The sequence below is a fragment of the Piliocolobus tephrosceles genome, chromosome 3 (assembly GCF_002776525.5).
Source record: "Piliocolobus tephrosceles isolate RC106 chromosome 3, ASM277652v3, whole genome shotgun sequence".
Taxonomy (NCBI): Eukaryota; Metazoa; Chordata; class Mammalia; order Primates; family Cercopithecidae; genus Piliocolobus; species Piliocolobus tephrosceles.
Genome location: NC_045436.1, coordinates 112,577,768 through 112,602,974, shown reverse-complemented (window position 1 = coordinate 112,602,974; position 25,207 = coordinate 112,577,768).

Here is a 25,207-nt window from a genome sequence, read left to right as displayed (position 1 = left end):
CTCAGGAGGTGAAGGTTGCAGTGAGTTGAGATCATGCTACTGAGCTCCACAACAGAGTGAGACCTTGTCGCAAAACAAAAAACAAAGCCTGAATTATCCACCACTAACTCCTAAGCCAGTGGCTGTCAACATTTATGAACTAAGGCCCATTAGCAAGACATTTATTTTACAGCATCCAGAATATACAGATACACTTTTTTTTTTTTTTTAAGAAAAATAAGTTATAGGCCAGTTGCAGTGGCTCACACCTGCAATCCTAGCACTTTGGGAGGCTGAGGTGGGTGGGTCACTTGAGGTCAGGAGTTCGAGTCCAGCCTGACATGGTGAAACACCATCTCTAGTAAAAATACGAAAATTAGCTGGGCATGGTGGTGCACGCTTATAATCCCAGATACTTGGGAGGCAGAGGCAGGAAAATCACTTGAACCCAGGAGACAGAGGTTGCAGTGATCCAAGATCGTGCCACCACACTCCAGCCTGGTGACTGAGCAGTACTCTATCTCAAAAAAAAAAAAAAAAAAGAAAAAGAAAAGTAACTTATGGCCCACTAAATTAACCACTCACTAATGGGTTATGATCTGTAGTTTGAAAAGCATTTTCATAAACTGAGGCCAGGAACACCACTTTTCTAGGCAAAGGGAACAGCAGTTTCCCTTTGAGGGGTTTAGTAAAGAGCCTGAGTTTGGAGCTTGCAGGATCAAAAGAAGATCAGCATGCGGGGAGCCTACTGAGTGGGAGATGAGGTGGGAAATGTAGACGAGGGTCTGCCAGGTAGGTCTGTAGGCTATGGCAGGGCGTTCGGTACTTACTCTTTAAAAAATAAAAAATAAAGGATCTTGCTGTGTTGCCCAGGCTGGTCTTAAACTCCTAGGCTCAAGGGAGGGATTCTCCTCCTTCAGCATCCTGAGTGGCTTGGATCAGGAGCATGCTGCTGTGCCTGGCTTCCATTATTGTAATGGAAGCTCCCAGTGGTTTTAAGCAGGGAAGTGACATGATATAATCTATTTTCCAAAATAGTTTCTCCTGACCTCATGCACAGCCCTAAAATGATTGCAGAATGACCTAATTTTCTCTAAATTTAAAACAAGCCTGGAATGGTTTTAAGACCCTCCATAGAGAATTCTTTCACGCTCCCCCACAGTCATTCAGTGAAACTCATTTCCTGGTTCCTTTCCCTCCACAAGGGCGCCTACCCTTTGCTGAGCAATCTGGAGAGCAGAATCCTGCAGAAGTAAGAGTACTGAAGTTTTAAAATTCCTCTATCAAGTTCAGTACTTTTATTATCCTTCTGTCAATAAAACTCCACATATCTGCTGGCCACACTGCCCTCCTGGCTGGAGTCATGCATACCCATGGATTTTTTTTTTTTTTTCTGATTTGCAACATTGACACTGGAAGGACATCTGTAAGTTTTGGCAACTGACTCCTCACAGCTTGGAAGCAGGTCTCCTCTCCCAGTGGGGGTCTCCATCTCTGCTGGGACATCTGCAGTGCCTGCTGTTGGGAGCTGCCACACATGGTCTGAGTTGGAGTCACACAGACTGAAAAGGAAGCTGGGAGAGGGATTGCTTAGAAGGAGACAAGCAGATTTCCCAGGGCCTGGGCCTCCTTGGCTGCTCCCCAGGAGATGAGTTCCAGCTGCTTTTCTTTTTTTGCTTCTTCTTCCTCTCCCCATCCCCCTTTCCGGTTTGGGGCCCCCTTTCCCTCCCTCCTTCGGGCAACCCGCAGTCCAGACAATATTTCGGGTGGAAAACATCAGTCAAAAAAGAAGAATCCAGGGAACGAGAAACTGAAAAGCTGAGGGGGAGCTCCCCTCTTCTGAAAGCCTGTTCCACACATCTGTCACCTCTCGTCTGGGAAGGATGACGAGGTGCAGCAAACACATTCAAATGTGTGTTCCTGCGACCTGTCAGCCCCTCACTTCCCTCTGCCCTCTCTCCACTTCCCCTTCCCACACTAATGACTTGCCCCAAGTCTGTGGCAAGCATTCAAACAGATTTATTTTCTTTGCGGTTTCCAAAATAGACACTTTCAAAGCTTAGAGGTAAAGATACTGGTAGGAAAAGGGATATCGAAGGGAGAGGAGGAAGAGGAAAGAAACAAGTGGCGTTGAAAAGTAGAGCAGGCCAGGCACAGTGGCTCATAGCTGTAATTCCTGCACTTTGAGAGGCCAAAGTGGGCGGATCACTTGAGACCAGGAGTTTGAGACCAGTATGGGCAACATCATGAGGCCCCATCTCTACCAAAAAAAAAAAAAAAAAAAAATTTAAATTAGTAAGGCATAGTGGCAGGCCTGTAAACCCAGCTACTCATGAGGCTGCTGTGGGAGGATCACTCGAACCCAGGAGGTTGAGGCTTCAGTGAGCCATAAGCCGTGATTTTGCCACTGCACTTCAGCCTAGGTGACAGAGCTAGACCCTGTCTCAAAAAACTAAAAACAACAACAACAACAACAAAAAAAAAAAAAAAAGAAAGAAAGAAAGAAAGAAAAAAAGAAAGAAGAGAAAAGAAAAGTGGAGAAGCTAGTGAGTCAATAAATTGTAATGGTTAAAGGCAGGAGCTCCAGATTCACTCAAACCTGGTTTATAATCCTATAACTGCTGCTTATTGCCTTGTGAATTAAGGTTGTCTGTTTTAACTTCTCTGAGGCTCTGTTTCCTCATCTGTAAAATGGGTATAATTGTATCTGCTTATCTAAGTTAAAAACTGAGACTCTTCTTTTCTTTTCTTTTCTGTTTCTGTTTCTGTTTCTTTTTCTTTTTTGAGACAGAGTCTCCCTCTGTTGCCCAGGCTGGAATGCAGTGGCGTGATCTCGGTTGACTGCAACCTCCACTTCTGGGTTCAAGCAATTCTCCTGCGTCAGCTTCCTGAGTAGCTGGAACAACAGGCATGCACCACTACACTTGGCTAATTTTTGTATTTTTAATAGAGATGGGGTTTCACCATGTTGGCTCTTTATAATGAATATTATTCACATAAAGGGAACACTGGAATAGCTGGCAGATACTTTCAAAGAAACAAAACCAGGAAACTAGCTGGTGAGGAGCTTTGGAAACACAGCTTTCAGCTGGATGCTGTATGTCTTTTTTTTTTTTTTTTAACAGACTGGATCTCACTATGTTGCCCAGGCTAGTCTCAAACTCTTCCTGGCCTAAAATAATCCTCCAAAGTGATGGGATTACAGCATGAGCCACCCTACTTATGTATTTTAGGTATTTTGTTAAATGTTTATGGGTACATAGGTATATATATTTATGGGATACATGAGATACATTGATCTAGGCATACAATGTGTAATAATCACATCAGGGTAAATGGGGTAACCATCACCTCAAGCATATATCATTGCTTTGTGTTACAAACATTCCAATTATACTCTTATAGTTATTTTTAAGTATGCAATAAATTATTGTTGACTGTAATTACCCTATTGTGCTATCAAATACCAGATTTTATTCATGCTTTCGAACTGCATTTGTGTACCCATTAACCATCCCCTCTTCCCGTCTTGCATCTGACCACCCATCCCAGCCTCTGGTAACTAACCTTCTACTATCTATCCCCTTGAGTTCAGTTGTTTTAATTTTTAGCTCCTGCAAACAAGTAAGAACATACGAAGTTTGTCTTTCCTGTGCCTGGTTTATTTTACTTACTATAATGACCATCCATGTTGCTACAAATGATAGGACTTTGTTTTTTAATGGCTAAAATATGTACCACATTTCTTTATCCATTTGTCCATTGATGGACACTTAGGCTGCTTCCACATCTTGGCTACTGTGAATGGTGCTGGCAGTAAGCATGGGAGTGCAGATGTCCCTTTGATATCCTGATTTCCTTTATTTTGGATATCTACCTAGCAGTGGGATTGCTGGATCATAGTGTAGCTCTATTTTAGTTTTTTGAGGAACCTTTGACTTGTTTTCCACAGCAGTTATACTAATTTACGTTGCCACCAACAATGTATGAGGGTTCCCTTTTCTCCACATCCTTGCTAGTATCTGTTACTGCCTGTCTTTTGGATATAAGCCATTCTAACTAGGGTGAGATGATACTTCGTTGTAGTTTTGATTTCCTTTCTCTGATGACCGATGATGTTGAGCAACTTTTCATATACCTGTTTGCCATTAGTATGTCTTCTTTTGAGAAATATCTATTCATATCTTTTGTCCATGTTAAAAATTAGATTATTAGATTTTTCTCCTATAGAGCTATTTGAGCTTCATATATAGTCTGGTTATTAAGTCCTTGTCAGAGGGATAGTTTGCAAATATTTTCTCCTATTGTGTGGATTGTCTCTTCACTTTGTTTATTATTTCCTTTGTGGTGCAGAAGCTTTTTAACTTGATATATTCCCATTTGTCCATTTTTGCCTTGGTGGCCTGTGCTTTTTATTACTCAAGAAATCTTTGCTCAGACCAATTTCCTGGAGAGTTTCCCCATTGTTTTCTTTTAGTAGTTTTGTAGATTCAGGCATTAGATTTAAGTCTTTAATCCATTTTTATTTGATTTTTGTCTATGGTGAGAGGGGTCTAGTTTCATTCTTCTGCATATGAATATCCACTTTCCCCAGCACCATTTATTGAAGAGACTGTTTTCTCCCCAGGGTATGTTCTTGGCACTGTTGTCAAAATTGAGCTCACTGTAGATGTATGGATTTATTTCTAGGTTCTCTGTTCCCTTCCACTGGTATATGTGTCTGTTTTTATGCCAATACCATCCCGTTTTGGTTATAATAGCTCTGTAGTATAACTTGAAGTCAGGTAATGCAATTCCTCCACTTTCATTCTTTTTGCTCAGGATGGTTTTGGCTCTTTTCGGTATTCTGTGGTTCCATAGAAATTTTAAGATTATTTTTTCTATTTCTGTGAAGAATGACATCGGTATTTTGATAAGGATTGCATTGAATGTGTAAATTGCTTTGGGTGGTATGAACATTTTAACAATATTGATTCTTCCAATCCATGAACATAGAATATCTTTCAGTTTTTCTGTGTCTTCTTCAATTTCTTTCATTAATCTTTTGTAGTTTTCACTGTAGAGATCTTTCACTTTTTTACTTAAACTCATTCCTAGGTATTTTGTTTGTAGCTATTATAAATGAGATTATTTTCTTGATTTCTTTTTTAAATTATTCACTGTTGGCATATAGAAATGCCACTGACTTTCGTATTTTGTATCCTGCAACTAGGCTGAATTTGTTTATCAGTTCTAATAGTTTTTTGGTAGAGTCTTTAGGGTTTTCCAAATGTAACATCATCTTTAAACAAGGATAATTTAATGTCTTCCTTTCCAATTTTGATGTCCTTTATTTATTTCCCTTTTGTGATTGCTCTAGCTAGGATTTCCAGTACTATGTTGAATAACAGTGGTGAAAGTGGGCATCCTTCCATCAATGATAGACTGGATAAAGAAAATGTATTATATATACACCATGGAATACTATGCAACCATAAAAAGGAATGAGATGTGTCCTTGGCAGAGATATGGATGAAGCTGGAAGCCATCATTGTCAGCAAACTAACACAGGAACAGGAAACCAAACACCACATGCTCTCATTCTTAAGTGGGAGCTGAACAATGAGAACACATGGACCCTAGGAGGGGAATAACACACACTGGTCCAGTCCAGGGTGGGCAGTGCAGGGAGGGAGAGCACCAGGACAAATAGCTAATGCATGTGGGGCTTAAAACCTAGATGGTGGGTTGATAGGTGCAGCAAACCACAATGGCACACGTATACCTATATAACCTGCACATTCTGCATGTGTATCCAGAACTTAAAACAAAAATTAAAAAAAAAAAAAAAAAAGAAAGTGGGTATCCTTGTCTTGTTCCAGATTTTACAAGAAAGGCTTTCAGTTTTTTCCTACTCAGTGTGATACTAGTTGTGGGTCTGTCATATATAGCTTTTGTTGTGTTGAGGTATGTTCCTATTATATCTAGTTTCTTTTGTTTTTTTTTTTATTTATCATGAAGGGATGCTGAATTTTATTAAATGCTTTTTCAGCATCAATTGAAACAATCATATGGTTTTTATTCTTCATGCTGTTGATATGATGTATCACATTGATTGATCTGCATACGTTGTACCATCTTTGCATCCCTGGGATAAATCCCCCTTGGTCATGATGAAGATCTTTTTAATGTTTTGTTGAATTCAGTTTGCTAGTATTTTGTTGAGGATTTTTACATCAATGTTCATCAGGGATATTGGCCTATAGTCTTCTTTTTCTGATCGTCCTTGCCTAGTTTTGGTATCAGGATACTACTGGCCTCACAGAATGAGTTTGGAAGTACTCCTTTTCTATTTTTTGGAATAGTTTGAGTAGAGTTGATATAAGTCCTTCTTTAAATGTTTGATAAAATTCAGCAGTGAAGTCACTGGGTCCTGGTCTTTGTTAGGAGACTTTTTACTACAGCTTCAATCTTGTTACTTGTTACTGGTCTGTTCAGGTTTTGGGTTTCTTCATAGTTCAATCTTGGTAGATTGTATATGTCTAGGAATTTATTCATGTATTCTGTGTTTTCCAATTTGTTGACATGGTAGCCTCTAATGATCTTTTGAATTTCTGCAGTACTGGTTGTAATGTCTCCTTTTAAAATCTCTGATTTCATTTATTTGGATCCTCTCTCTATTTTTGTTTTGTTTTGTTTTGGAGACAAGGTCTCACTCTGTCTCCCAGACTGTAATGCAGTGACATGATCACAGCTCACTGCAGACTCCATCTCTCAGGCTCAAGTTATCCTCACACCTTGGCCTCCTGAGTAGCTAGGACTACAGACACACACCACCACACTCAGCTAGTTTTTTCTACTTTTTGTACAGACAGAGTCTCACAATGTTTCCCAGACTGTTCTCTATTTTTGTTTCTTATTAGTCTGGCCAAAGGTTTGTCAATTTTATCTTTTCAAAAAAACAACTATTTGTTTCATTAATCTTTTGTATTATTTTATTTGTTTCAATTTCATTTATTTCTGCTCTGATCTTTATTCTTTCATTTCTTCTACCAACTTTGGGTTTAGTTTGGTCTTGCTTTTTCAGTTCATTAAAAAGTATCATTATGTTATTTATTTGAACTTTTTCCTCTTTTTTGATTTAAGCACTTATAGTTATAAACTTCTTAGTACTACTTTCCCATATCCCAAAGGTTTTGATATGTTGTATTTCCATTTTGATTTGTTTCAAGAAGTTTTTCAATTTCCTTCTTACTCTTTTCATTGACCTACTCGTCATTCAGGAGCATATTGTTTAATTTCCATGTGTTTGTACAGTTTCCAAAATTCCTCTTGTTATTGATTTTTAGTTTTATTCCATTGTGGTCAGAGAAGATGCTTAACATTATTTCAGGTTTTAAAAAATGTTTTAGGCCGGGCGCGGTGGCTCAAGCCTGTAATCCCAGCACTTTGGGAGGTCGAGACGGGTGGATCACAAGGTCAGGAGATTGAGACCAGCCTGGCTAACACAGTGAAACCCCGTCTCTACTAAAAAAAAATACAAAAAACTAGCTGGGCGAGGTGGCGGGCGCCTGTAGTCCCAGCTACTCGGGAGGCTGAGGCAGGAGAATGGCGTAAACCCGGGAGGCTGAGCTTGCAGTGAGCTGAGCCACAGAGCGAGACTCCGTCTTAAAAAAAAAAAAAAAAAAGTTTTAAAACTTGTTTTGTGAGCTAACATATGGTCTGTCCTTGAGAATGATCCCTGTGCTGAGGAGAAGAATGTGTATTCCACAGCTGTTGAATGAAATATTCTGTAAACATTGATTAGGTCCATTTGATCTGTAGTGCAGATTAAGTCCAATGTTTCTTGGTTCATTTTCTGTCTGGAGAATCTGTCCAGTGCTGAAAGTGGGGTGGTGAAGTCTTCAGCTATAATTATATTGAGGCCTATCTCTCGTTTTAGTTCCAATAATATTTGCTTTATATATCTGGGCACTCCAGTGTTGGTCCATATACATTTACAATTGTTGTATCATCTTGCTGAACTGATCACTTTATCATTACATAATGACCTTCTTTGTCTCTTTTATAGTTTTTGTCTTGAAATGAATTTTGTTTTATATGTGTAGCTACTCTTGCTCCTTTTTAGTTTCCATTGGCATGAAATATCTTTTTCCATTCCTTTATTTTCAGTCTACAAGTGACTTTATAGGTGAAGTGTGTTTGTTATAGGCAGGAGATGGCTGGGTCTTGTTTTTTTTTTCTTTCTGTTTTTACCATTCAGTCACTGTGTGCCTTTTCATTGGAGAGTTTAGTCTATTTATATTCAATATTATTATTGATAAGTAAGGACCTACTACTGCCATTTTAACATTTGTTTTCTGGTTGTTTTGTGGTCTTCTCTTCCTTCCTTCCTGTCTTCCTTTTTCTGAAGGTGATTTTCTTTGGAGTTATGTTTTAATTTTTGTGCTTTTTTTGTGTGTGTATCTATTGTGGGTTTTTTGATGTCAGGTTACCATAAGGCTTGCAAGTAACATCTTATAACCCATTATTTTAAACTGATGACAACTTAACACTGATTGCAAAAACTGACAAACAGGCAAAGAGAAAACCAATAAACACTCTACACTTTAACTTCATCCTCCAACTTCCTAACTTTTGGTTTCTATTTATCTTACTATACTTTCTATGTCTTGAAAAGCTGCTGTAGTTATTATTTTTATAGGTTCATCTTCAAGTCTTTCTATTTGAGATATGAATACTTTACCACAGTTAGTGTTATTATATTCTAATTTTCTATATTCTTACTATTACCAGTGAGTTTTGTACCTTCAGATGATTTCATATTGCTCACTCATGTCCTTTTCTTTTAGACTGAAGATCTCTATTTAGCATTTCTTATAGGACAAGTCTGGTATGGATGAAATCCCTTGGCTTTTATTTGTCTGGAAAATTCCATTTCTCCTCCACATTTGAAGGATCTTTTCACTGGATATACTATTCTAGGGTGAAAGTCTTTTTCCTTCAGTGTTCTAAATATGTCATACCACTTTCTCCTAGCCTGTAAGGTTTCCAGCAAAGAGTCTGCTGCCAGATCTATCAGAGCTTCTTTTATGTTATTTGTTTCTTTTCTCTTGCTGCTTTTAGGATCTTAACCTTATTCTTGACTTTGGGAGTTTGACTATTAAATGTCTAGTTGTAGTCTTATTTTGGTTAAATATGTTTGGTGTTCTATAACCTTCTTATACTTATTTGTATATTGATATCTTTCTCTCCATTTGAGAAGTCGTCTGTTATTATCCCTTTGAATAAACTTTCTGCCCCAGTCTCTGTCTCAACCTCCTCTTTAAGGCTAATAACTCTTAGATTTGCCCTTTTGAGGCTGTTTTCTAGATCTTGTAGGTGTGCTTCATTTTTAAAATTCTTTTTTATTTTGTCTTCTCTTACTATATTTTCAAATAGCTATTTTTTTCTTCTACTTGATCAATTCACTATTGAGAGATTGATGCATTCTTTAGTATGTCAATTGAATTTTTCAGCTCCATTGTTTCTACTTAATTTTTAAAAAATTATTTCGACCTCTTTGTAAATTTATCTGATAGGATTTTGAATTCCTTCTTTGTGTTATCTTGAATTTCATTGAGCTTCCTCAAAACAGCTATTTTGATTTTTTTGAAAATTCACATATTTCTCTTTCTTCCAGATTGGCCACTGTTGCCTTATTTAGTTCATTTGGGGAGGTCATGTTTTCCTGGATAATCTTGATACTTGTGGATGTTTGTTGATGTTTGGGCATTGAAGAGTTAGGTATTTATTACAGTCTTCACAGTCTGGGCTTGTTTGTATCCATCCTTCTTGAGAAGGCTTTTCAAGTATTCAAAGGGGCCAGGCATGGTAGCTCATGCCTGTGATCCTAGCATCTTGGAAGGTTGAGGAGGGAAGATTGCTTGAGTTCGGGAGTTTGACACCAGGCTGGGCAACATGGCGAAACCCTGTCTCTGCAAAAAAAAAAAAAAAAAAAAAAAAAAAAATTTAATTAGCCAGGCACAGTGGCATGTTGTCTGTGTTCCTAGCTACTTGGAAGGCTGAGGTGGGAAGATCACTTGAGCCTAGGGTTCGAGGCTGCAGTGAGCTATGTTTGTGCCACTACCCTCCAGCCTAGGCAACAGGGCGAGACCCTGTCTCAAATAAAATAAAACATTTTTTAAAAAGTATTCAAAGGGAATAATTGGGTGTTATGATCTACATCTTTGGTCACTGTAGTAGTATCTGCATTAGAGGGCAACCCAAGCCCAGTAACACTGTGACTTTTGCAGACTCGTACAGACACTGCCTTGGTGGTCGTTGGTAAGATCAAAGAGAATTATCTGGATTACCAGACAGGGACTGTTATTCTCTTCCTTTACTTTCCTCCAAACAGAGTCTTTTTCTCCATGCTCAGCTGCCTGGATCTGGAGGAGGGGTGATACTAGCCACCACCCGTGGGCCTGTGCTGGGTCAGATTTGAAGCCAGCACAGCACTGGGTCTCACCAACACCTGCAGTGACTACTTTCTGGCTACTGCCAAGGTTCACTCAAGGCCCAAGGGCTCTTCAGTCCGCAGGTAGGTCCAGAAATGCCATCTGGAAGCCAGAGCCTAGAGTCAAGAACTTAAGTATGTCATTTAAAATCAGATATGATAGCTTCCCAGGGGCTCTGATGTTATGTGTGAAGTAGAAAAGGTGAGTAGATAAGTTTATCCCCATTTCACAGATGAAGAAATTGAGGGTCATTATCATAAGATAATGAACATGCACAAGAGTGTTTCTGGTTGTTTGTTGCCACACAAGCTGATAAACAAAGAAGCAGTACCGAAACCCCAGGCATCTCAATTCTTCAGTGTTCTCCCCACTGAGGAAAGAGGAAGGAAAACTTGCCTAATGTGTGAAGAGAGACCTCCCAAATTTAGGCAGATGGGAGAAAGCCTTAGGGATGAGCTTGATGGTTTATCTGGGTATATCCTCAAGCCTCAGAGGGCTGTGAGAAGAGGGAAACAGACTGGAAAGGATAAGGCCAATTCAGTGTCTCCAAAAGTAATGTCTGAAGATTGTAGCTATAGAGTTAGTAGATTTAAAATGAGAGGTAAATATAATCTAAAAACGAAGCCAATAAAATGATGGAAATATCTCCCCAATGACAGTCCTTTTGAAGGCGAGTCAAGTTGAGAAACAGAGACCATTTCTAATAACATAAAATTAGGAGGTTGTGTTTTATAATCCCCCAAAGCTAAATACTTTTATTCCTTCCTTTCAAGCACTGGAAATAATGGCTTGATTCCAACCAGGAAGACCACATAACTAGTTCTGGATCCCAATCAGTGATTTTGCTAATAAGAGCAAGAGAATCAAACTGAGTGTGGGTTACTTGCTGAAAATAAACATAAATCAGAAATGAGACTTAGGAAGATGCCAGAATTATGCAAGCTGCACATCTGGTCCTACATTCTCTTTGGAAGGTTTCTGAGCAACACTTTTTTTTTCTTTAAATCTCAATCTGTTCTCCTAGTGGATCCTTCTGAGTCTTTTGTGAAGAAAACTAAAACTGATATTTTCTTTAGGGTAGCTGCCTGCTTACTTGGATATATTGCAAGCACCTTACCCCCAGCACGTCCAAAGATAAAACATAGAAGTCATCATGTCCCCTGACAAATATGTTTATCCTCCTCCATTCCATGTCTCAGAAGTAGCACTCCCTGCCAACCCATCCCCTAAACCACAAGCCTGGGTGTCCTCCTTGGGTGCTCTTTTTCTCATGCTACTTTTCCCATAGGTCACTAAGTTCTATCAAGTCTGCATCCAAAATCTTTTTCAAATTCCTCCACTTCTCTCCATCTCTTCTTGCCCTCATCTAGTTCAGGACCCCATCTTTGCTCACCTGAATTGCTATGTATTATCCATGAAGGCCTCAACTCCCAGCTACTAGATTGCCTAGACTTGGCCCCAGCCCAGGCCTCTGCAACCAGCATTTCTACAGCACTCCGCCATTATAAGCTATTCCACCAGACTTCTCCCATTCCCTAGCAGCTTGCACAGTCTAGCGCAAGGGCCAAGAGAAACGAGTGCTGTGAACCCAGCCAAGGAAAATGAGCTGAGGAGTTAAGCAAAGGTCATATCGGTGACCCCAGAGATGAGGTCACCCTGGTTATGGGCCTCGACTGCAGCCTCTTAGCACATACTTCACTGCATTGTAATTGTTTTTTAAATTGTGATAAACATAACATAAAATTTATCATTTTAACTATTTTTAAATGTATAGTTCAGTGGCATTAAGTACATTCACAGTGTTGTGCCACCATCACCACCATCCGTCTCCGGAACTTTTTCATCTCCCTAAACTAAACTCCATACCCATTAAATAATAACTCCCCATTCTCCTCACTCCTCAGCCACTGGCTACCACCATTCTACTTTCTGACTGTATGAACTTGACCATTCTCTAGGTACCTCACATAAGTGGAATTATAAAGTATTTGTCCTTTTGAGTCTGGGTTATTTCACTTAGCATAAGTCTTCAAGGTTCGTCTGTGTGGTAGTATATGTCCGCATTTCCTTCTTCCTCTTCTTTTTTTTTCAGGAGGAGTGGGAGGGGGACAGAATCTCACTCTATTGCCCAGGCTGGAGTGCGGTGATGCCATCACAGCTCACTGCAGCCTCAAACTCCTGGGCACAAGTGATCCTCCCACCTCAACCTCGCAAGTAGTTGGGACTATAGGTGCACAACCATCACACCTAGCTAATTTGTTGTTGGTAGTGGTGGTGGTCGAGACAGGGGTCTCACTATGTTGCAAAGGCTGGTCTCAAACTCCTGGACTCAAGCGATCCTCTCACCTCAGCCTCCCAAAGTACTGGGATTACAGGCATGAGCCACTGCACTTGGCCCTGTTTGTGTCGAATAACCAACCTCTCTTCATTCTCCCCTCCCACCCACACACCCTTCCCAGTCACTGGTAATGATCATTCTCCTCTCTACCTCCAAAGACTGTCTTAACACAAATACTTGTTAAATAACTGACATTAACTCCAGTAAAAAGTATTATGTAAGAGGATGAAAGTTAAGAAGATAAAGGATGGGGAGGATAGGAGGGACTTTGGGACCTCAAAAGGTTTAGATCATGCTAAATGTACAAAGCTTTGATGAAGATCTGAAACAGATGAGAGGGCTCCACAGGGAAGATTTATCACTCGTGGTTAAACTCACAGGCTCTGGAGCCAGACTACCAGGATTCATGTCTCAGTTCTCTTTATCCCTTCCCAGTATGAGAGCTCCAGCATGTTACTAAACCCCTCTCTGTAAAATGGTACCTAGCTCATTGTGAAGTTTAAATGAGTTAACACATGCAAAACACTTAGAATAGTGCCTGACACATACTATGCACTCAGTAAATGCAAACTCTATTAATAAAATTAGAATTGGATAAAGATCAGATTTAGAGTATGTATTAAATTAGAAATATCTCAAGAAAGTGTATTAGGACGCTGGGCTGTCCACACTCTCACACAGCCCTTTTGGTTGGGAAAGTAAGTTGACATTTTTTAAGCACCAACTTTGTGTCAGACTTGAGGATCAATATTATAGATTATTCACATTTCAGAGGTATGGAAAATGAGGACAGAAATGTTTAATTACTTGCCCAACATTATACATTTACCAAGGGGTTAAGCCTAGTCTCAAATTTAAAGAAAACGGGCAAGGGGTAAAGTAGAGGGACATAATATTCCAGTTGCATCCAAAGGAGACACTAATGTGGGGGCTTGGGGACTTTCAAGATGAGGGGCAAAGCCTTGTGAGCCATTCCTAAGGAGGGAAAGCAGAGCTGCTCATCCTGGGACATTTTCCATGGGCCTGTTCTATAAGAGAACTTTCCCGAGGACATGGATGTCCCAGGTCCATGTATATCGTAACCTCAGGGGCAGGTGTAGGGACTGTATACCCTCATGGCAGAGGCTGACGGTTGCTACCTCTATATTCATTCTTCCCTTTTTTCCTCAGTAATGAAACTGGTTTTTATCAGGGCACCTGACTGCCTAGAATAAAGACCACCTTTCCCTCATTCTCCTTTGGAGTCTGGTGTCTCCATGATTATATTCTGGTCAATGAGGTATTAGAGTGCTGTGTGGCAACTTCTGAGAAATCTTCTTAAAAGCAAATGATATAAGATTTTGGCCTCCTCTGTCACTTCTTTGTCCGCTCCAGATGTGTGGCTAGGGCTCCCGCTACCATCTTGGAAACTGGAGGACCACAACAGAGGGATGTTGGAGCAGAGAGCTGAGAGGAGCCGGTGCTGTGGAGCTATTCCTGCCCTAAGCCATCTATATTGAAGGTTCTTTTAAGTGGGAGAGAAGTGAGCTTTATCTTGCTTAAGCCACTATTTAATTTAGATTTAGGCCAGGTGTGGTGGCTCACACCTGTAATCCCAGCACTTTGGGAGGCTGAGGCGGGTCGATCACCTGAGGTCAGAAGTTTCAAGACCAACCTGGCCAACATAGTGAAACCCCATCTCTGCTAAAAATACAAAAATTAGCCAGGCGTGGTGGCAGGCACCTGTAATCTCAGCTACTTGAGAGGCTGAGGCAGGAGAATCACTTGAACCTAGGAGGCAGAGGTTGTGGTGAGCTGAGATCACACCATTGCACTCCAGCCTGGGTGAAAAGAGCAAAACTCCGTCTCAAAAAAAAAAAAATTATCTTGCCTTTTCTATTAACTGAATTAACACTTATGCCCCTGTTTAATACAATCCCACTTCTGATATGTGCACACTTGGGCCCATGCTGTGACCCACGCTGAAGAGACCAGTGTCCTGAAACAGAGCACCATCCCTTGCTCTACCACCCAGAGGGAGAGGAGGGTCCAGCCTCAGTTCCTAGTAGGGCTTCTTAGCTCTGCATACCTTTCAGAATCTTCTATTAGACAAAGGCTGGCAGCCATGGAATCAACAACTTTATTTGTCTGTCTACTTAGAAAGCAAACTATGTAGGCCGGGCGCGGTGGCTCAAGCCTGTAATCCCAGCACTTTGGGAGGCCGAGAAGGGCGGATCACGAGGTCAGGAGATCGAGACCATCCTGGCTAACACGGTGAAACCCTGTCTCTACTAAAAAATACAAAAAACTAGCCGGGCGAGGTGGCGGGCGCCTGTAGTTCCAGCTACTCGGGAGGCTGAGGCAGGAGAATGGCGTAAACCCAGGAGGCGGAGCTTGCAGTGAGCTGAGATCTGGCCACTGCACCCCAGCCTGGGCCACAGAGCCAGACTCCGTCTCAAAAAAAAAAAAAAAAAAAAGAAAGCAAACTATGTAAACCTAATCATTGTAGCTCTGTTGGTTAAACAGTGACATGAATATGATGTTATTCATAAAACTGAAAAAAATGTTAATACATGAGTACAATTTTTTAGCTTTAATCTATACCTGATTTTTCCCTTGGAAAATAAATATAATTTGTTTCAGTGGCTAATTGTTAAAACCAACCCTGTAACCATTTGTTTGTTCATTTATTCATTCAAAATACAGTGTTTCAGGCCAGGAGCAATGACTCATGCCTATAATCCCAGCACTTTGGGAGGCCAAGGCAGGAGGATTGCTTGATCCCAGGAGTTAAAGACCAGCCTGGCAATATAGTGAGACCTCATATCTATAAAAAAAATTAACAATTAGCCAAGTGTGGTGGCACATGCCTACAGTCCCAGCTACTCAGGAGGCTGAGGTGGGAGGATCACTTGGGCTTGACAGGCAGGGGTTGCAGTGTGCCAGGATCACGCAACTGCACTCCAGCCTGGGCAACATAGTGAGACCCTGTCTCAAAGAAAACAAAGTAACAAAACCCCAAAAAGCAGTGATTTATTCCTCTATTCAACAAGATATTAGTATTCTGAAGTAAAATGTTTAAAAAACACACACGGGCACATGAAATGTTATCTAGCATCATGGGCAGAGTTCTACTTAACTCTTGTTTTAAAAAGTTCTAGATGTTAAGTAGAACCCCGCCCATCATGCTAGATAACCAGGGAATAAAATTGCAGAAACCTCACCCCTGGCAGTTCAGGAAATATACAGCTTTGCTGAGAACAGAAAAATAATATCCGGGAAGGAACTAGAGCTTATAATCAAGTCTGGACTGGGACTTTTCTTGTTAAAGGCTATTCAAACACTGGGCATATTATATATACATAAATATGAAGCTTCCATTAAAATAAATATAATGATAAATAAATAAATAAAGTAGCTGCCCACGAGGAGGAAAAAAGGAGAGTCAGTGGGTTGAACCTGAGGAACAGACCTCTGCAAACTCACTTCTAATGTGCTTATCCCACTTACTGAAAATTCTCAGCCATTTTAATGTTTTATCCCTCAAACGTCTCTGCTCCAGGAACCTTGCTTTCCCCTCTTCTTGCTGAAACTAAGCCGCTTAGGGCTAAGATCTTACTGCATAAAATTAGGTGTGTGCGGGAGAGAGCTGACTAAATAATTTCTAAAATGGTCTGAAATTCACAAATAACTATCAGTTATTTCAGCACAAACTAATGTGCCAGATAGTTGGCACTCACTGTCTCATTTAATTCTTATAACAACTGTGAGAGAATCACACTCCTGTTATGTCCATTTTTCAGATCAAGAAACAAGACACGGGGAGTTCAATATCATGCCAAATTTCTAAAGAATTGGCAGAATCCGGGACTGTCGGAGTGTAAACCTGTGTTCTTAGCACCTATGTGTTTAGTTCATGCACTATCCTCTCAAAACCTTCTTCCACCTCTCTCTCTCTCGCACAGCATTGTTAACCCCTTTGTCACACGTACCCATTCTCCTTGTTCTGTAACATTTATAGAAATGTCTTTCCAAAATAGGAATTCCTTAGAAGAGGAACTATATTTTGACCATCTTTATAACACTCTCTGCTTAGAACATAGGACCTGGCACACAGTAGGTATTCACATGTTTAGGTAATTAACTATACCAGTCACCAAAAACTTATCATTTTAATTAAAAGTGTATAGGCAGGTTCAAGCTATTCTCCTGCCTCAGCCTCCCAAGTAGCTGGGATTACCAACACGCACCACCATGCCTGGCTAATTTTTGTATTTTTAGTAGAGACGGAGTTTCACCATGTTGGCCAGGCTGGTCTCGAACTCCTGACCTCAAGTGATCCACCCACTTTGGCCTCCCAAAGTGCTGGGATTACAGTCATGAGCCACCGCACCCGACCTGTACTAGGTCTTTTGAAGGACACAAAGATAATTAAGGCATAGCTCTGTTCATCTGGAGCCTGAAGTTTAGGAGACAAGACTGACACATAAACAAATTACTTGGCCACAAAGCTGACTGTGATAAGGGGTAATACCCAGGAACATAAATGTACCATTTCATTGAATTAGATGCCATTGACTGGAAGATACATCATTATTCTAAGCATTACTAAGAAATAAAAGTTGATGCTAATTAAACTATGCTCACTATTGATTAGAAGATGCATCTTTATTGCAGAGATGTTAAAATGTTTTAAAAAGATGCCTCTTGAATGAAGTACTACTAATACATGCTACAATATTGATGAATCTTGAAAACATTATACTAAATGAAAGAAGCCAGACAAAGCAGGTCACATTTAGTCTGATTCTGTTTGTATGAAGTATCCTGAATAGGCAAATCTATAGAGACAGAAAGTAGATGAGTGGTTGTTAAGGCTAGGGAAGATGGAGGAACTAGTAGGTGACAGCTAAAGGGCAGGAGATTTCTTTTTAGCATGATGAAAATATTCTAGAACTATTGTGGGAATGGTTGCACAACTCTGTGACTTCTAAAAACCATTACATTGTGCACATTAAATAGGTGAATTTATAATATGTGAATAGTAGCTCAATACAATAGTCCTCCCTTATCCATGGTTTCAGTTTCCAAGGTTTCAGTTACCCCATGGTCAACTGTGGTCTGAGTGAGCACAGTACAATAACATATTTTGAGAGCGAGACCACATTCACATAGCTTTTTTTTTTTTTTTTGAGACTGAGTCTCGCTCTGTTGCCAGGCTGGAGTGCAGTGGCGCGATCTCAGCTCACTGCAACCTCCGCCTCCCGGGTTCGACCAATTCTCCTGCCTCAGCCTCCCCAGTAGCTGGGACTACTCCCCAGTAGCTAGCACATGCCACCACGCCTGGCTAATTTTTTGTATTTTTAGTAGAGATGAGGTTTCACCATGTTGGCCAGGATGGTCTCGATCTCTTGACCTCATGATCCACCCACCTCAGCCTCCCAAAGTGTTGGGATTACAGGCATAAGCCACCATGCCCGGCATTCACATAACTATTATTATAGTATATTGTTATAATTATTCTATTTTGTTATTAGCTAATCTCTTACTGTGCCTAGTTTATAAGTGAAACTTTAACATAGGTATGTACATAGGTATGCATAGGATAAAAACATAATGCATATGAGGTTTAGTGCCGTCTGTGGTTTTAGGCATCCACTGGGGGTCTTGGAACATATCCCCTGCAGCTAAAAGGGGACTACAGTATAGCTGTAATCAAAGAACTGTGCCACGTAGAATCAAGAAAATATGAGAATACACCTTCTAGGTACCCATAAAAATAAATCAAAATAAAAAATATATAACAATAGCATAATGGGAGTGCAGGGGCTGGGAGAGATATTAAGTCAGGTAGGTAGGGATCTAGAAAGCTTTTTGGAGTGGGCATGGACACACAATATGTGCCACACAGCATAGAAATGTGGATAGGAAAAGAGGATCTGGCAGAAGTAGCAGCTTAAGCAAAGCCCAGAGGCAAGAGTGCTGGATGATGTTTAAGCAGAAGCTGAAGGAAAGGAGCTGTGGTGGAAGGGGAGGCTGGAGAGGCAGGCTCGCCCACACCGAGGAGCGCACCCACGCCAGGCTACAGGCTGCAGCTTTTCAACAGGTCAAGAAAAGCCCTGACATATCCCCAAGTGCCAGTCTTTAAAACTTTGGCAACTCCATATACAAAGGAAATGTATTATGAAGCCTTCTTCTAGTCACAGGGCACTGTTACTGACCCAGCAGGCAGTAAAATCCCCTTTGGAACTTGGAGCCAGATGACAAAAAGGTTAGAAAGGCAAAGGGCATTGTCACCGGAAGCACGGTGTTTAAACAGACGCTGGGAAAAACTAGGGTTTCTGATAGTGAGCCAAGAAATTCCAAAGGTCACATCAGCAGAGCCAGGAAGTGGAAAGAAAGAAGTCATCACCATGCTAGGAGCCACACACGAGGAATCAGAGTCACACTTTCTACTCCAAAGGGATTGAAAACTGAGAGTAAAATGAAATGGGGATGGGGAAGGGGCAGAGTGAGGGAAGGAAAACAACTGCCACACCAGCCTGAGGGAGGCCAGCCTCATTCCAGGAGTTCTTGGGCTCAAAATGCTGTGGTTTGGGAGCTGAAGCCTGAATGTGCCTGCCCTGCACTAAGCGGCATGAGCCTGGGGCCAAGGGGAACAGCAGGGTGCATAGGAGGTAGGGACAGGGATTGGAAAGGCAGGCTCCCTGGACAGCTCTCCTAAGTCCTTCAGGGAGGGAGTTGAGCTGGGGACCCCTGGCTCGCCTGCTGGGCAGGGGGCAAGGGCAGCCCCTGAGTGCTCTTCTCCTGTTCTTAGGAAGAGGATTCCAGGTAGCTCTGCTCATTCATCCCCGCTCCAAAGCGGGCAGTGTATGCGTGGAGCAGTGGAAGGGCTGGAGACTGTATGGCAGTTGAGAGCCCCGCAAAATCAATAGAAGAAAATGACCAGGCTCTCATCTGGGTCTCTCCATTCTTTACTTATCTCTTCAGTTTCCAGTAGAGCTTTGGAAGTTTTAAGTGAGATGATCTCTCAAATTCAATGATATAAACATCGTAGTCCACTGTTATCCTTTCCAAAAATGCTGACACAGTTCCCAAGATGTACAGAGCACTGTGAACTGTGAAAGTTTGCTTCAGAGGATGTGTCCTTTCATGTAGAAGAATACTGTGCAGGCTACTCAATACGAAGCACAGTGGCAGGCCCCAAAATAAAGAAAGAAAGAAAGTGAGTTACTGGCAATGTGCGCTCAATTGAATTGAAGTGTTTATTTACCTGGAGTGGAAGCCCACCCACTCCCACAAAGGGCTGGAGGCCCCTGAATTGCAGTTTGTGCCTGTTAATACCCACAGCCTTTAGAGATTCAGTACTGAGGGACGTCAGGCAGTCTGGCTTTTTCCAAACAAAATCTGAAATCTTCTCCTCTGGGTCTCCTCATAAAGAGCAGTTACAGGAAGAACTGCTTGGCCAGTCCTGTGGATCTGATAAGACTCTTGTTTTCTTCCTTAGGGTTAAAGGAGGCCTGTACCCTGCCTCTTTCTGGATCCATACTCAGCTCTGCTCTTCTCAGCCCAAAGGCTGTGGCACCTGGGCATTCGGTCCAGTAGGGCAGGATGGGGCAGAGGAGTCTTAGTCTGGAAGGGCTATGAGCTTTTTTAAAAGTAGTGTGACTGAAAGTGGGCATTTCCTGTCAAAATGGAAGACAGCTGAATGTGGGCTTGGAGAATGCCTGGGAATTCATTTGGGCTCAGCCCTAGATCAAAAGCTTAAGGACTTCCTTGCTCAGAGATGCTGATTCTGTAAGGTCTGGGATCAGTGCAGGAAACTGCATATTGAAAAGCATCCTGGATCACACTTTTAATTAGGAATGTTGAAACAGGGCCAGGTGTAGTAGCTGATGCCTATAATCCCAGCACTTTGGGGGGCTGAGGCGGACGGATCACCTGAGGTCAGGAGTTCGAGACTAGCCTGGCCAACATGGCAAAACTCCGTCTCTGCAAAAATACAAAAAAATTAGCTGGGCATAGTTGCATGTGCCTGTAGCCCCAGCTACTTGGGAGGCTGAGGCATGAGAATCTCTTGAACCCAGGAGGCAGAGGTTGCAGTGAGCCAAGATCGTGCCACTGCACTCCAGCCTAGGTGATAGAGTGAAACTCTGTCTCCAGAAAAAAAAAAAAACACTAAAAACAAACAGAAATGTTGAAACAGAAGCTATGTATGAGACATCATCACAGATCCTAAAACTCACCTACCTTTATCGTCAGGAGAAGGCCCTTCTCCTGAGTAAGCTGCCTAAACCTACCACCACCTGCTATTCAACCTTAATCACATCACCTTTACAGCACCCTCCACACACAGTCTGAAGCAATTCCAGGAGACACCAAAACACTTGCCCATTATCCTCTTTCCAACTGCAGTGGGTTTGCTCATGCAGTTCCCTCCCCCTGTAATGTCAACTCCTCTGTCTGTACCTATCAAAACTCTACCTGTCCTTTAAGCCTCAAGTGCCACCTCTTCCACGAAGTCTTCCTGTACCTTTTTAAACAACAGGTTCCTCTTTCCTCTGAACTTAGGTAAGTCCCATTTTTCCTCTATACAATTCGTGATACTTACCTTGTTTTGTTCATTTGTTGTGGTCATTTGTGCACATATTTATTCTCACTGCTAGACTGAGTTCCTGGATGCTACAGCTCATACCTTACATCATCCATACTACCTGGTTTTGGACATACATGGCACAACAGAAAAGTACTCTTCCTGCCCCAGTATCCCTACCCAGAACTTGGAGATAAGAAAAATAAGGTTGCCTCCCTCGGAGATTTCCACTGGTTGTGCCTGTCTGGATTCTGCCCACCTTCTTCTGGTAACAGCACCATTATTTTACCCTAACTTTCAATTCATGGTACAAAAATCATGGTACAAAACCCGATATCAGACCTGGCCATGTAAACAAGGTCTAGACAATCCATGTATTTCAACTCCCTGGACTCCATTCTTAGTTTAGAAATGGGCACATAACCCAAGCCAGGCCAATGAGATTTAGCGTTAGAAGTTTTTATTGAACTATCGAGAAAAAGAGACTGTCAATTGATCTTGAAACTGGGAAGATGTGTGCCTGGAACTGTAGGGCAGGAGCCACCTACTTGGCAGGAGCCAACCTGAAAATGAAGCCAACGTGGAATAGAGCAGATTGAAAGGATTAGGTTAATGGCATTGTCTGAACCCTGAGATCCAGCTGTGACAGAAACTTTACAAATTCTGAGTTGAGTTTTCTGTTTCTTGTGATTAAAAGAACAGTGTCATCGAACACTAATGACCCCCTCCCCAAAATTTTAATCAGTATAATCTACACACTGAAAGGGAATGTGATAAACCGTCTTCCAATCAATGCATAATAGAAGAATTTGACTCTACTCCAAACTTCAATAAAGGAAAAGTGGATATTTCTAGAGTGTTAGGAAGTAGAATATCATAGTAATTTAATAAATAGAAATGTAATGAATTATATAGTGGCTGGATTAATGACCTTTTGTGTGAATAGCCTCCTGCGGCATGAAACTCAAAAAGTCAGAAACTGGCCATGACTGTTTAAGCTCAGTTAAGCAGAGAATGTGTCTTCGCTTATGGACTTAAATACCTCTGGCAGGTCTATATCTGTTGCAGGTCAGCCAATCTCAGCGTTTTCTTATTCATATTTCAGTGTTCAACAAGCAGCTTTAAGATGATAGCTTCCCCTTAAATTGGTGTCCAGGGAGAAAATATGCTTATCCCATCAATATCAAAGCTGCACAAAAGTTTGAGTTATCATTATAAACAAACAACTTGACTTTCTGGATCCATACACCCAGGCTCCATGAGCTTGGCTAATTTGAGCTTTTCCCTTGTGGTGTGAGGACAAAATCAGATGTCTAGCCCAGGAAACTGAAGGTCAGATCCTAGATGATATTGAGTTCATGCTATGAGTCCTCTGCACACACAGGTCATAGTATCTATAATTTGTTTTGAAGTATTTTAGCATTTGCAATGTGCTATTACCTGTCTGTTTCTTAAGCAAAAACCCCAGAACTAATCAAGGATGCCCAGTGAAAGGGCAAGCAGCTTGCGTTATCTCAGAAAGTGTCCTTCTCTGGAGCTGGTCTTTGCATGATCGTACCTCAACAGCAGTTTCAAATAAATATACTCAATGTCAGAGATGGGGTTTTATTGGCAAACTAGTTGTGTTTTAATGAGCACCACTGATATCAGAAATGGGCTTCCACTGGTGAAATTAACAGTATTCAAGGTACATAGAATGCCTAGAAAAATACCATAAAAGTACTCCTTGTCCTTACATAAACAGGGTATAAAAATCCAGTGAGGCCTGAGCCTGAATCTTTCGCTTGCTCACTGATTAGTTCCATGACAAGCCGTTGGTTTATGAGGGTTTCTGATTGTCTAATGCCAACTTGGCTTTGAAGCTGAAGGGCCTACATAGAAGGGACCTTAGCAAATATTCGTAAATAAATTAGACTGTAAGTCCATAAATGAATAAATAATTTGAATGAAACTGAAAATTAGTAGAGGGATCAGCATAGTGTTACTGAAGACCCTGCTGTCCACTTCCTTCAGAATTTTTCCTTACTGATCTATTTCCCATCACTATTAACCAGTCAGTATTACTCTTTGGGTTAGGCCATATTAAATTTCCTAGGATATAAATTCTTCAAAGCCAGGAAATACGTTTTTAAAAATTTTTAATTAAATTAACTAATTAATTAATTAATTAATTAATTATTTTTAGAGACAGGATCTTGCTCTGTTGCTTAGGTTGGAGTGCAGTGGTGCAATCATAGTTCACTGCAGCCTCAAACTCTCAAACTCCTGGGGTCAACAGTCCTCCTGTCTTGGCCTCCCAAAGTGTTGGGATTACACAGGCATGAGCCACCACATCTGGCCCCATACTTCTTTTTTTAAATTTAAATTTAATTTTTTTTTCTTTTGAGATAGAGTCTTGCTCTGTTGCCTGGGCTAGAGTGCAGTGCAGTCTTGGCTCACTGCAACCTCCACCTCACGGGTTCAAGTGATTCTCTTGCCTCAGCCTCCCAAGTAGCTGGGATTACAGTTGCACACCATCACACCCGGCTAATTTTTGAATTTTTTTTTTTTTTTTTTTGAGACGGAGTCTTGCTCTGTCGCCCAGGCTGGAGTGCAGTGGCCGGATCTCAGCTCACTACAAGCTCCGCCTCCCGGGTTTACGCCATTCTCCTGCCTCAGCCTCCTGAGTAGCTGGGACCACAGACGCCCGCCACCTCACCTGGCTAGTTTTTTTTTGTATTTTTTAGTAGAGACGGGGTTTCACCATGTTAGCCAGGATGGTCTCAATCTCCCGACCTCGTGATCCGCCCGTCTCGGCCTCCCAAAGTGCTGGGATTATAGGCTTGAGCCACCACGCCCGGCCAAATTTTTGAATTTTTAGTAGAGACAGGGTTTCACCATGTTGACCAGGCTGGTCTTGAACTCGTAGCCTCAGGTGATCCATGCTCTTCAGCCTCCCAAAGTGCTGGGATTAAAGGCATGAGCCAGCACGCCCAGCCTGGCCATATTTCTATATGCTATAAAAAAAAAAACTACCAATGTGCCAAACAGGATATGTTTCATGAGCTTGGACTGATGATTATATGAGCCTAATAATGATGATAACAATAGTTAGCCATGTTAGGCATCTGCTCAATGCCATGCACCACCCGGATGCTTTGCAAACAGCTTGGTCATTGAATCTACACAACAAGCCATTATTATTATTTTCAAGTAATTACAAGCAATTACATTACTTGCCCAATGTCACATGGCTCATAAATTCCAGGGCAGGGATTTGAACTCAGCTTTGTGTAACCCCAAGCCCAGACTCACCAATGTGGTTGTGGAATCTCTGATTACAGAATGTTCACCAGAACGGCAGGTCCAGATTCTAAAATTAACGGCTACGCTCTCTCTTAAAGAGTTACTCAAGCCTTTCCCAAATTTTACAGGGGATTTAAAGTGCATGCCTACTTCTCTCCCCTTTTTGGAGAGTCCCAGGTTTTTCAAGAAAAGCAGGATTCATAGACTCTGCTGGGACATCCGTCAGTGGGACCTTTACATGTTGAGCATTTGAGGATCCCTGGGGACCCCAAGGCACAGAGAAAAGGACTATTGACCTCTTAGAAAAGACCCAGTCTTGCCTCAGACATTGATGGCTATTTGGTTTTGAAAAACTTTTGTCCCTGGATTCCTGGGAACTGATTTGGAAAATAATACCATGCTTTCTGAAGGGCATCACATAGGATACAGATGCCCAAAGTCAGCTTGGGTTCATGTTCTTTTTTGGTAGATAATTTCTTGGCTCACCTCTTTGCCTGAGGCATTGCTACCCAGTTGATGCTTGGTGGGGACTGAGTCCCAGTGAAACAGTTGAGG